The sequence below is a fragment of the Oreochromis niloticus genome, linkage group LG8 (genome assembly GCF_001858045.2).
Source record: "Oreochromis niloticus isolate F11D_XX linkage group LG8, O_niloticus_UMD_NMBU, whole genome shotgun sequence".
In the NCBI taxonomy this organism is placed as follows: domain Eukaryota; kingdom Metazoa; phylum Chordata; class Actinopteri; order Cichliformes; family Cichlidae; genus Oreochromis; species Oreochromis niloticus.
Window position 1 is genome coordinate 19,808,286 of NC_031973.2, and position 12,863 is coordinate 19,821,148.

The 12,863-nt window shown below is 43.5% G+C and overlaps 1 protein-coding gene across 5 annotated transcripts in view; it reads left to right on the top strand.

The window, feature by feature from the left end:
• The first annotated feature begins 574 nt into the window (after positions 1-574).
• Positions 575-12,863, top strand: part of raraa (retinoic acid receptor, alpha a) — a 140,696-nt gene continuing 128,407 nt past the window's right edge. For all 5 annotated transcript variants that reach the window (XM_019362749.2, XM_019362752.2, XM_005448179.4 and 2 more), the window contains exon 1: positions 575-895. The gene's annotated coding sequence lies outside the window, so the exon portion shown is untranslated. The remainder of the gene's footprint in view (positions 896-12,863) is intronic.

Sequence of the window (12,863 nt, forward strand, 5' to 3'; positions counted from 1 at the left end):
AACAGAAGAAGCCGACTGCCCAAATGCGGTGTGACAAAAGGGAACAGCACAACCTGCGATGGAAGATATTTTAGAGGCTTTAATGGTGTTCTCAGCAGGACACGGAGGCATAGTCACGCAACGGCGGCGGGATCGTTTAAAATTTTATGCTGATAATACATATTTGAACAAAAATCTGCACAGCTTTCCCGTCCCACCGCGATGATATGGAGTTAATAACATCACTGAATTTTTAAAGTGTCGAAACCATTTTAAGTTGCAGCTGTTTTGCCAAAAAAAAAGGTAAATAAAATATATATAAAATAAAAATTCATCTGTCTGCACTGTGTGCTTGGTTCTATTGCTTAGATACAGAGACAACTATAAGCAATAATAAAGGATAGAAAACTGTGTGTATTTTTAATGGAGCATAAACGAGCTGCAGGAAACCCATTAAAAATGCAACCAAAACAAAGTGAGTGCTCCTTCTTGTTGCCTCGCTTGGTTGCAGCAGCGCGCGGAGCACATCTGGAGAGAAACAGGACATCCACTTTTTCGATGACAGGCCCCCGTAAAGAGAAAGGGGCGGGGTCAGGGCTGGTGTTGGATTTCACAGCCAGAGAACGTGACTGCTATGGTTGCTTCTGCGAACGTCGTTTCGAACTTGCTTACTCTCTGAACGCCACTCGCCGACTTCTTACCCGCTGTTTGCCCGGTGGGGGTTAACTCACTCAGCGCTCGTGAGGGCCACCGTTTTTTGGAGATTTTGAGAAGTCGGCGGAAAACTTTCAACAAAAAAAAAAGAAAAGAAAAAAAGAGACTACAACCCGCGTTAGAAATACAGCGGCGCGACTGAACTTCCAGCAGCAGTCCGAGGCGAGCAGCAGCGGCAGGAGGAGGAGTCAACAGGTCCCAGGTATTACCATACACTTGTCATTGACAGCTTGACAACATTTGACAGCATGTGTCCAGTTCTCGGGTGTCCTTCTGGGGGTTAGCCAGGCACGGTAGTAACCTGTCCGCTTTACACCTGGAGCACTTTGAACGCGTCACAAGTCGGCACGGTCATTAAATGCACGGGTGTGACAGTTTTTGTTTGTTTGTTTGTTTTAACGCCGTTCATTGTCAGAAGCGTACTGGACAACCTGAGCACAAAACTCTCTGTCAAGTTGGCGTTTTCATGGCCAATTAAGCAGAAAAATAAACCATAGGTGTGTTTAACCGAGCGACGTTATAGTGTGCGAATCCGACGCCTCTTAGGTCGGCTAGCATGTCAGAGCTAACGCTTCTTTGCCTCTGTGGAGGTTGGAAAGACACCGGGTCACATTTAGGTGCTGACAGCTTCCTTTACTTAATTAGCAGAGCCGTTTCGGTGTCCACCTAGCTTGGCTGTTGAGAAAGTGGGGATTTACGGATTAAAAGAGAAGGAGGGGAAAACCCTGTAATGTGTGTCTGGGTGTCTCTGTTACCCTCAGAGAAAAGCTAGTGTTTTTGGCAGCGTCGGGACAGCGGAATGTGGGGAGATAGTATTTCATTTCACATGGTGCGTTTTGCACATTTCGCTCACCATTGTTTGGCTGTGGGCTACTTCAGGCTGGAGGTAAACTTTGCTCCAGTGCATAATTAATACCGGTCATGTCAGGGAGCCACTTCCTCAGTGTGCAGACTAGAGGCACCGGGCACTGCTTGCAATACTTTCAAGGTGCTCTGAAACTGAGCCGCATACCTGCTGACCCGAGAAGAAAAAAAAAGTACTGTAACAAAAACAGCCACATGCTTTTTTTTCTGTTGCTTCTCTTTATAGCCTTAAGGTACATTGGCAAACTGACAGATATCTCCCCCAATTTGTTAACACTCTCGATTATCCGCTGTCAAGATAATGTGGCGATTTAAGGCGTCTGCATCTCCTCAAATTAAATGTCAGGAGTCTTTAAGTATACCCTGCAGCATCAAAATCCTGCAGTGTTGTCTTGTAAAATGTTGTCTTATAAACCACAGATTACAGTGTTCTGTACCCTCTGTTGATAGCTGTACTTTGTAGAGATGTTTCCCTGTGTTTGAATTAACCCTCATTTCCTTTGCAGGATTAGTTGAGTGATTTATTTATTTATTTTTTTAAGCTATGACTCTCTAGATCTCTGCTGGCTGCATGGCAGGGCAGACCGGTTGTTTTCAGGTGGAGGCGATCGCAGGGTGGCACTGAAGGGAAAAAGATACCCGACCTTTCCTGTGACAGCCTGTGACATTCAGAGCAAGATGCATTAGGGGAAGAGTCACTCACTGGGAAATCTGGGGTGTTTGAGGGTTTTCCCACCCTGTCACCTCCCGTCTTGGTGTGATTCACAGTTAAATGCTGTGCCCTCACCACGGTTTGGCAAGGCTTGGCCCGAATACAAAATTATTCTTTCCTGCCCAGTAAGCTGTCACTCTGATGAAAATTTTTGATAATAACCTTCAGACATTTGGCATAAAATTGTTGTGTTTGCCGTCTAGCCATCTTGTGATACCTGATCCGATGTCACGCATGCTCATCATTGTGTTCTAAAAATACAGTTCCCGATAAGCTGCGGGGTTATATGAAAGGCATGATACTGGCACTCGCGAGCAGATCTCATAGTAGCGTTTTAATTGAGCGAGGTTCAGAGAAAGGGTTTCCTGCAGTCACACACTGTTTTCATGCTAGTAAGGTTTAAAAAATTTTTTTTTTCTCAGAAGGTCTGTTATCTAAAGACCTAGTCATACTGCCCACTGTCGCATTTGTTAGTAAAAAAAGTGACAGGAGTGGTTTCTGTGATGCAGTCAGAACTTCTGTGAGAAGTGTTGGCGGAAAGCAGCGACTCTTCTCGTGTGAACCGTGCCAGTCAAAGGCCTTGTGTGCCCTAAATGTATCATCATGTCAGCAGAGGCAGTGGCACACTCAGTTTGCCACCTCACCTCCCCCACGCCCTCGGCGTGTCCCTCTGCTTCCTCTGTAGTTTGTAGAGTCAACTCAAACACTAGAAAGGGTTTTTTTTTTTCTCTCTCTCTGTTTTTTTTTTGTTGTTGGTTTGGCATGGCAGTGGTGAGTCAGTAGCTCCTAGCTCTATGAGTTTGGTTACATGTGATGACAGTTTTTCTCATCATACATGGAACTAGTGAATTCAGCAGATGATACGTGGTGAGTTGTTAATGGTTGTTTGGATTGTTCTTAATGAGAGGAATTTATTTGAAGGTTTGTTTTTTGGAGTTTTCTTTTATTTTGCACAATTCATACATTTATATACTCTTTCCCATCCCTGTGGTGTAATGTTATATCACTATAATAAGGCTTGTGTATTGAATTAATGCATTTTGAGTGACCTCCTTTTGCACCGTTATAAGGATGGTGTCTGTCAGGTGCTTTGATTGTAGCAGTCTTGCTGGCCACAGTAGCCTGCTACCCTGTCGATGATGTGCCAGGGTGACTCACGAGGCTATGACTGTACAGTACGAAGTCAGCATGTGCTGACAGATGAACCAAGTTCCCCTCGATGGCACTGCAACTAGAGGTGTCACCCAGTGCTTTTTGAATGGTAAACACCTCTACCCCAGTCGCACCAACGCCCTGTGAGATTTTGATTGCTAGATGTTTTGTTAGTGAAAACCACACAGCAGAAATAAGAGTTTGGCTTGCTGTAAATAGGAAAAACTGATGTGAAGATTGGGGTTTGTTTCTTTTTTTTGTCTTTTATTTCTTAGAATCTATTTGGTTTGCACAGGTGTTGGTTGACTACTGATGGTGCCATAAAGAGTAGTAAGCAGCAAACATTCTTCTACAAATGGAGTCCAGTGGAACCGCACAGTGTGGCTTTACACTAATAAAACCAGCCTTGACCCAAATGAAACAGGCCCACGGTCTGTCAGAATAAGAAGAAATAAATTAGGATATTACTGCGGTTTTTCTGTGGTGCCCAATGACGTAGTCGTTGCCTTTGGGACTGGGGCGAGTGTGGGAAAAGCAGGAGAGAAGAAGGGTGGGAGGAGAGTGGAGCTGAAGCCGAGTGGGATTTTTTTTTTTTTTTTTTTTGGAGGGGGAGTGGAGCTGCTGTGATGTGGGAGCTCCGCTCATGTTGGCCGGCGGCAGTTAGACAGGCCTGCTTTTGCATACTGATTCCGATTCTGCAGCTCTCCACACAGCAAACCGGCGTGCCTGGTGCTGCCAGTCACGTGAGGGTTAACTCCCCCTTCCCTTTTATGCTGCCTTCCTTTTATTCCTCTTTTTTTTATGGCTTTGATGGTATTAAATAATCTTTACGTGTCAGAGTGCACAGCTCCCAGTGTTCATGTTGGGAGAGCGAGAGAGCAATTAGGTCAGAGTGGTAGAATAACTTGGTTTCATCTCAGTCTTAAAGCGGCAGGCTGCCTCGCTTCCATTTGTTCTTTATATTCACCTCAAACCTTCGGAGCAACATTTTCAAAGAGGTCCAAGGCCAGCTGGGTTATCAAAGCACTCAGAGAAAGAACTTTGTGTCTCTCTGTTGTATAGTCTCTTAATAAAACGTCCCAGAATGGATCATCGGTTGTTATTTTAGGTTCCTCGCTATGTTAATTTGCCTGAAGAATGAGGCCACGATTGTCTCCTTTTTTTCCTAATGAGGCTGAGCTAAAGACCCATATAACCTATTATCCAGGTTATTGATTTAGAATCTGTTTCGAGCTGCACATTGTTTTGATAGACCTTGAAACCATTGATGTTTTACTGCAGAATTGAAGCGCTCAAACCCCCCCCCCACTTCAAGAGCACATAAAATAATAATACACTGAGGGGGTTGTATTTATGGTTGACATGGCTTGACTGATCTTTGTTGTAAAGTTTCCCACAGCTTATTTTGCATGTTTGAGATTGCATTTCTACCAGCTGGCATGTGGATGTTTCTGGCCTGTGTCGCAGGGTTTCATTGCACTTGTCACAGAATTTCATACTATTTTCCACACTCATTTTGTACCTTGGCTTTTTGCAGAAGTGTCTCTGCCCAGTCGGACAGTCCCCCCGGCGTGACGGCTGACATTTGCAGTGAAAGAGACCTATTGTTGCTTCTTAATCCCCCTCCACCCTCCTCTCCATAAAACAATGGTATCAATTGCTTCCACTGAGTACATCCACAGTTCTGAGTGAGAGACAGCCTGGCTGGGCCTGTTAGCTAGCCTGCCAACCGTCCTCCCAGGCAGCCCGGACGACCTCTTCATTCCCAGCGATAGCTCGGTGTTTGAGCCCGCAGACTCCTCCTGCACTAATATTACCTCTGCCGCATGTGAACCGGCTCTTGATTGCGACTGCACTGCCACCTTCTAAATGCACAAATAATAGCTCGGGTATATATTTATTTTCCCGCGGAGACGGCGGAGCAGACCGATGGCTTCGACACACCCCCGTCCCCCACCTCCTTAATGAACGGTCTTCATTCTATTTTCCTTCATTTTCCCGAGGACACTGCCATTAACTTTGACAGATGATATGTTCTTTTAGTGAAACGGTGATCCTGAGCGCACCGTCACTGGAAATTGGATTTGCACACCCACCCCTTTTGCTCCTTGCGTTTTCTCCATCTCTCCTTTTTCTCTGCTTTTTCTTTCTCTCTCCGTCAGCACCGAGGGACATGCTGTTAATATTCCTTTTAGAGCTCCGCTGTACAGCTGAGCTGCCAAGTTAACCTTCTGCTGCCATGAGTCAGACAGCTAGCTAGATAGCCAGTGTCACTTACACAGATGTCTGACCGGCCAATCTGTCCTTAAGTGCTTCTTGATAATACGTGTATTTCTCTGTGCCAAGTGTGAATGTGCAATCAGTCATAACATCAGACTGGTGTTTGATTGGTTGCTCAGTGTAACAAAATCTTCAGTTTTCATGTCCACTCTGCTGACACCGATGTAATTTGAATGTATTTGACAGTTAAATATTTCCAAAAAGGTGTGTAAGAGAAAATACAGATTTAATCTCATCTTCTGCCTTGATTTGTTACACTGATATTTTAGTTCTTACTTGGAGGATAATGTTTGGCTGGCCTGCTCCCCATTTAAAAAAAAACAAACAAACGTCTGTCTAAGTGAGACGGTTGACAGCTCCCGCGTCCTTCCCAAGAAGTAGCATTGGCTAGTGTTAAACCACTGCACAAACCAAAGCATCTTCACACTGATTTCAGTCGAACAAATCCTCTCTATTGTGCCTCCTGTGTGGGCGTATGTGGCCGTCGACAGTGTATTACCCAATTGCCGTGGTTGCAGCTGCTTGCACATTAGCTCAAGTTGCTATAGGCCACATTTATCAGTGTGAGGAGAACAGCGCGGTGGTGAGATAATGGTCCTGAACAAGATGATACCGCGCTCGCTGCTGCTAGCACGAATAGGCAGCTCCTTGTAAGTGGCTCGGCACATAGCATCGTTATCGTACTGCTCTGCTGTCTTGGCTTGTGCCCGCCGAGTCTGTGAAGCTAGTGAGCCGCTGCTACTTATTCTGTCTCCATGGTCTGTCATCTCAATGCAGCCAGCCCCGGCGAAGAGCCATCACACCAAATCATCGTCGTGCTGGAACGTTGCAGCACAGAGCCCGTTAGATGACAGGATTTCTGCGTTTGCAGCTGGAGAAGGCGACAGAAAGCCAGAAATACCCCAAAAAGAGTGTAGAAAAGAATTTTTAAAACCAATTACATTTACTTTTCTGGAGCTTTGTTGTGCCCCAATCAATTTTTCCAATAAAAACAGCAAAAAATGGTTTATTTTTGGCAGTTTAGACATAAACAAACTTGATGTACAGTACAACTCTAGGAGGTGTAGCATCACCCAGTCTGTCAAACTAGGCTGTCAGACTTGCAGATTTTTTTTTTTTCTTTTTACCGAGGCACCATAACCTGTGGCCTGAAATGATACACTTTCAGCCAATGAGACTGCGAGACGCTATCGTTAACGGCGGATCCTTTTGATTGGTTTTGTACTTCATTTCATGTCAACATAATTCACTTTCTTTCTTTTTTTTTGCTTTTTGTGTCGCAGTAATAATTCTGTAATATGGCGCACTACACAGCATATGGCTGCCATTTATGATCAACTGCCTCGGTAAGGAGGTGACTGGAATATGCAAATGGAAGCATGCTAATGGAATAGTAATGTAATGAAGTATGTTGTATATTGCCAGTAATGAGCTCTGGTTATTGAGTGTTGATGGCTTTTTCTCTGCCAGCCTTTGTTGTTACACAAGATGCAGTTTTTTGGGGGGTTTTTTGGTTTGTTGTTCAGGACAAAAACGCACATCATCACCCCAAAAACCACAAACAAACAACCCCCCACCAAAAGAATGTGGACAAACACAGCTGCACGTGATCACACATTATTTTATTTTATTTTTAATTGATTTTTGGCATTGTGTGAAAAGCATATTAATAAATATTTGGAGTGCTTGCCCGCTGAAACTCTGAAACTAAATTGGGCAGAACTGAGACAGATGCGGTGCAGTAAATTAAACAAGCAATCTTCTCTGTTGGGTGACAGCACAATGGTGATTAGGGTTTCATGTGAGCTGCCCTACATTATTTATGGCTGTGCTGTGGGCTGCCTGCAGTTGAATAGACCCACAGTCCATTGACTGGGCATATTATGGGAGGCCGACTCGAAGCGGGAGGGGGGGGAGTTAAAAATGGCTTTATTTCCTCTCGAGGAGGTCCATTTTCATCTAAATGAAGGTGGAAGCCCCAAGCGTGTTGTTTCCAGGCCTTGTGCGTGTAAAGTGTGTTGACTCTGTTCCAGCAGGCTTCTCTGCATCACTCTGCTTCATGTTTCAGAGTGATATCTGCAGAACCTCACATTTATACGTATTTGTAATCCGTCACTGCCTGCTCAATTTTGTTGCCAATTCATACACGATCTGTTTGGACCCGAACTTTATAGTTTGGTGCCTTTGCTTTGTGTTGTGACATGCATGTTTCTTGTGCCAGGGAGGTCTGAACAGGATGTAGACATACTGAGGTTTGAGTGCAGGTTTTAGCCAACTGTTGACCTTTTAGAGGTGTTTTCCACGTTCAAACACTCTTTCGTTATTGTGAGAGTATGTTTACTGATCTTCCACTAGTTCCATTCTTGTGCTTGTAAGATCTTATGAAAATCTTGAGGGAATTTCTTCAAATTTAGCACAAAAACTCTTTGTTTGATTTTTTTTTTTTTTTTTTTTTTTTTAAAGGGAAGGTCACTCTGACCTCCCATCCCATCCCCGTCATTCTTGTCATTTCAATAATCTGAATTACATTTGGCATAAACATCTATTTTGTCTCAAGAATAAACTGATTAGTGTTTGGTGGTCAAAGTTCAAGTTCACTGTGACCTCAAATGTTTTTCACAACTTTCAAAGTCATGTGCTTATTAGTAACTAGTAAATCACTTAAATGCCCAGAGGAAACGGAGGGACCGATGACGTTTTATAACCAAATGTTTATTAAATGTTATTTGGTGCCCTTATAACAGAGGCAGGGATGATTCTAAACTGCAGCTTGACTTGGTTGCCAGAGGCATACAAGTGTGAGGCTGTAATTCTAGCCGATATCCAAAAGGGGCTTTTGTTAATACTTCACGCTTTATTTGGTAACACTCCTTTGGTTCACTCACTGCAACGCCCTGATAAAGAAAGCTACTTTTGGCTGTTCCCTTATTCACGAGGGATCGCCACAGCAGGGAGCTCCGCATGTTTGATTTGGCACATTTTTACGCCAGATGCCCTTCCTGACGCAGAGGGATCTATGTCTCCTCCCGGAATCAAACCACTGGACTTTCGATTGCGTTGTGAATGTGTAAACCACTACACTGTGGAGACACTTTACTGCAATGCCCCGTGGTGTTTAAAGCAGAGGTGGGCAATTAGTTTCCCCAAGGGGGTCACACGAGAAACTGGGACTGTTGTGGACTGCTGCACAAATAAGCTGAATTTAATTCTGCTTGTAAAATTATTGTTGTGGCCCTCCACAACAGTCCCAGTTTCCCCAGTGGCCCCTTGGGAAACTTAATTGCCCACCCCTGCTTTAGAAAATTAAGGAGGGCAATGGATGGGTGAGATTTAGCATATTTAAAAAATGCCTTGATGGCCTCATTCTTCAACCCACAGATAACTCTGCAACAAACTTGGAGTGCTTTAGGTTTGATACACTCACAAACTATTTTTTGAGTTGTGTGTGTTTTATTCCTGGATCAGGTTACTTGTAAATTAAAGCATTACTACATCACTGATAACTGTGAATCTTTCTAGTGCAATACTATGATGTTTTTTTTGCCATCCTAATCCAAGAGACACCTCTTAATAACAACAAGTCTGTTTATTGAGATTTGTCTCTTTGTGGAACATTTATGTAAAATCCAAAAGAGTGGGGGCAAATCCAGGCACAACAGGATGCTGTTGTTAATACATAAAAAGGATCCACAGAGTCGAGAAAGAAAAATTGCAAAAGAACCCAGGGACGTTCATGTTGAATGGTTCCTGCTGATACCTTGTGATGTTATGTATTTCTAGCTGCTAACCTAAGACCCCTGCAGCAAACACTAGCTTCAGATGTCAACAAAATGATTGTTGCCACACTCAAGGACTCGAATCATGAGCTAGACTTGACTCAAAGATTGCTTTGTTCGACCTCATAAAAAGGGATATTGAAGTTGTCTTTTCATGTGGAAGTCATACACAAATAAATTCCAACATGTGCCATTTACACAAACACACTTAATATCTGCATCCCATTTGCATTTGCCAGTTACAGGGTAATGACATCGTGTATGATGGCTCACTGGTATACCCTGCTGGGACTCTTGAAGTTATCATTAATAGTAACACTGTGGCTTTTCCCATCTTGAATATGTAAAAGGCTGGCTGTGGAGAAATAAAACCGTTCAGACTCTGAGTTTGAGGAAAAGAGACAGAAGGAGAGCGCAAACTGTTCACTGCCAAACCATCACTGTCGGCACAGAAGTGACTGTTAAAGTTCAACAGCGAATATGGACAGTGGTGGAAAGCAAGAATGTGAGAAATGATGAGAAAACTACTTGCAGAACGCTTGGAACTCTGCCCGTTGTCACACCTTTGCACATGTGAGAAGACTGCCGATGTGCCTTTTCACTTTTCTCTGTTTTTGATACTTAACGTTTGGCTGTTTAACTTGATTAATTAACATAACCGTTTAAAGAAAGTGCTAAATTATAGTGGAGACAGTAGAATGTATATATAATTTTGTCTTCAGTTGGCAGGTCAGCTGCTCATTTGCTGACAAAGTAAAAACAGGTGTGCACTGCTGCAAGTGTTAGGAAAAGTGAAAATCGGTTTACGTTGTGTAATTTTGTTAGGCTCAGAATGGAGTTTCAAAGTCAGCCTCGTTGAAAATGTATATGACAATGGGGCCATTTTTTTTCTCTCCCTCTCTGACTCTAAAACCTTTTTGGGAGGAACCAAAAATTCCTCTTTTGGAGGAAAAACCCTGTATAAGGATAACAGTAATTATCGTTTTGGTTTCGCTTCATCCCTTGTAGACATGCACTCTTTTGCATTAGTCTAAGGGCTCCTGAACGTCAGCTTTGTCTAACAGCAATCTCTTGTAGTATTTATACATCACTTTAAACAGGGTACTAGCCTGAGCTGCATGCAGTCACATTAACTGATAGGCATGAATGATTGTAGCTGACTGTTGTTTCTGTTGTGCGTCTTTTGTGAGTTCTTCAGTTACCTGAGGGGAAAAAAAGGACTATTGATTTGGATCCCTGTTTCTAATTTGCGATAAGACCAAAACATTTGTTAGGACACGTTTTTGCTTTTCCCACTCTAGCAGAAGGATGTCTCCCTGAGCCTGATGGGATATCTGTCACTCACTTTAGGGCACACACACACTCAACACACCACTGTTTAAAAATATGGATCTACATCTTCTAGTATGCGAGATACCGGCAGAACAGCAACAGCAGAAAGATGCTTGTATGTCAGATTATGTATTTTACAAAGTTAAAATGATCGGATGATGGAGAAATGCCTGGAAATGTCTTCTTACTTTAAAGTTGTAACGCTCGAGTGCATTGATGGAGAAAGTGTTGCAGTTGACAAGATGTAGTTTGTGTTAGGGTATGAAAATTGCTGTGCGTTGGAGTTGCGGGCTATGAAAATGAACCACCATCCCTAACTTGTATTTTCAATGTGCATTTCTCTTCCAGTAGACTCATTGTAGATGCTCTGCCCATGCACAAGTTATGAAATGGCCAACAAGAAGGCCATGTTTGTTTTAATCCTGAAATTAGCTGTCATCTCCACTTGATGAATGCCCGTTGCGTGAGTGTGCCCTAATTGTCCATCTGCACAACGTTGTCTTCGTTCTCGGTTGGCCTATGGCCCAGGGTACCCACTACAACTGTTGTCCACTTGTCCAGAGCACCAAAACAATACCAAGCTGCCGTGATCCTTCAGAGAGCCACTGTCAGAGAGCCCCCTGGGGGTGGAGTGTTTTCTGATAGGTCTGTGCCAAATCTAGTCCAACACTCAATTGCTTCTTTGTCATTTTTCTCCATGTGAATGTCATTGTGGTTGAGTTGTGGCTCCATGGATTCCCTGCGTTCAGGACTTAGACAGCGCTCCTTGCTTCCCCCTCAACCACAAGCCCTTCATCGTGGAAACCATTGTTGTCCTATCAAATGAAGCTTGTTTTTCAGCTTCTCTCATGAAGCGTGAAATACAAGCTTTTATATTAGCTTTGGCAGGTATTTAAACTTCTGATCTGATCCAGGCTGTGCTCATTAAATCGTCAGAGTGATGTAATGTTTCACTGGCGCTACTGTGTGCCAGCATGGCATGTTTTTCCACTTAAGGATTCCAGGATTTGTCTCTGTCATAAACACGGGGCATCTGGTTGCCAGTAGTGTGAGCTTCATTGGACTTAGGACATTGAAATGTGAAGAAGAGAAGCTGCCTGGTTTTTCATTTAGCAGCTTGGGTAAGTATGATAAATGTTACTTATCACCTATTGACCCCATGAGGTCAAGCCTTTGCCCTGTCACCCATCATCCTCCTCCTTCCCGCTGTCTTCTGGCTGCCCCTGAAACCCTGTGGATAGCCTTTATCTGCTCAGGCAACATTTTTCTCTCCAATACTGCTTGACCGCCATACAGATACCAAGGCAACACAACTATTCACTTTCCGTGTTTGCAGTCAAGTGTGAGATGTTTTCCTCCTCCTGGTTTATCTTTCCAAAGATATCTATTATTTGTCCTGTGGCCTCTGAAATACATTCATGATTAGATATGCGAAGCCTGAACAGATAGCTCCACTCCCAGTGTTCTCAGCTTTAGTTTTGACCCGCACACACCTAAATCCCTGCCATTTTTTGGGACATAGCTGGAGAGATAAGCAAATGGAAGAAAGTGTGAGATTATCATTGAAATAATCTTCTGAAATCAATTCAACTGAAATATCAAGGACAATGGGCTTATGTGTATGCACACACACACTCGTGGGGTTTCTGTTTGTTTCATGCTTTTTTTTTTTCCCTCCCCACTGGCAGTGTAAAGAATTGCACAGGAGCTTTTGTTCTTTTGAAAATCCACCTGATAATGTTGGGAGCTGGCTCCTTGCCTGAGCTGGTTGGATTTAAAACAGAAAAAACGGGGGGGAAAAAAAGCTCTGTCTCCAGTGACCAGTCCAGCATTGCACATCCTACATAGTGGCCCAGATTTTCTGCAATCCCTCAGTGAAACAGCTCTTGTTTTTTGGGGGAGCTTTGGAAGTGGATGGTGAATGTCTTTTTCAAAGGGTAACCCTCAGAAGGTGAAAAGTGCAACACAGGTAGGAATAACAATGAGTGCGGCTTAATAACGGCACCATTATGACGCCAGGGTTTCTGGGTTCACAGATAGGCCATTGCACCATC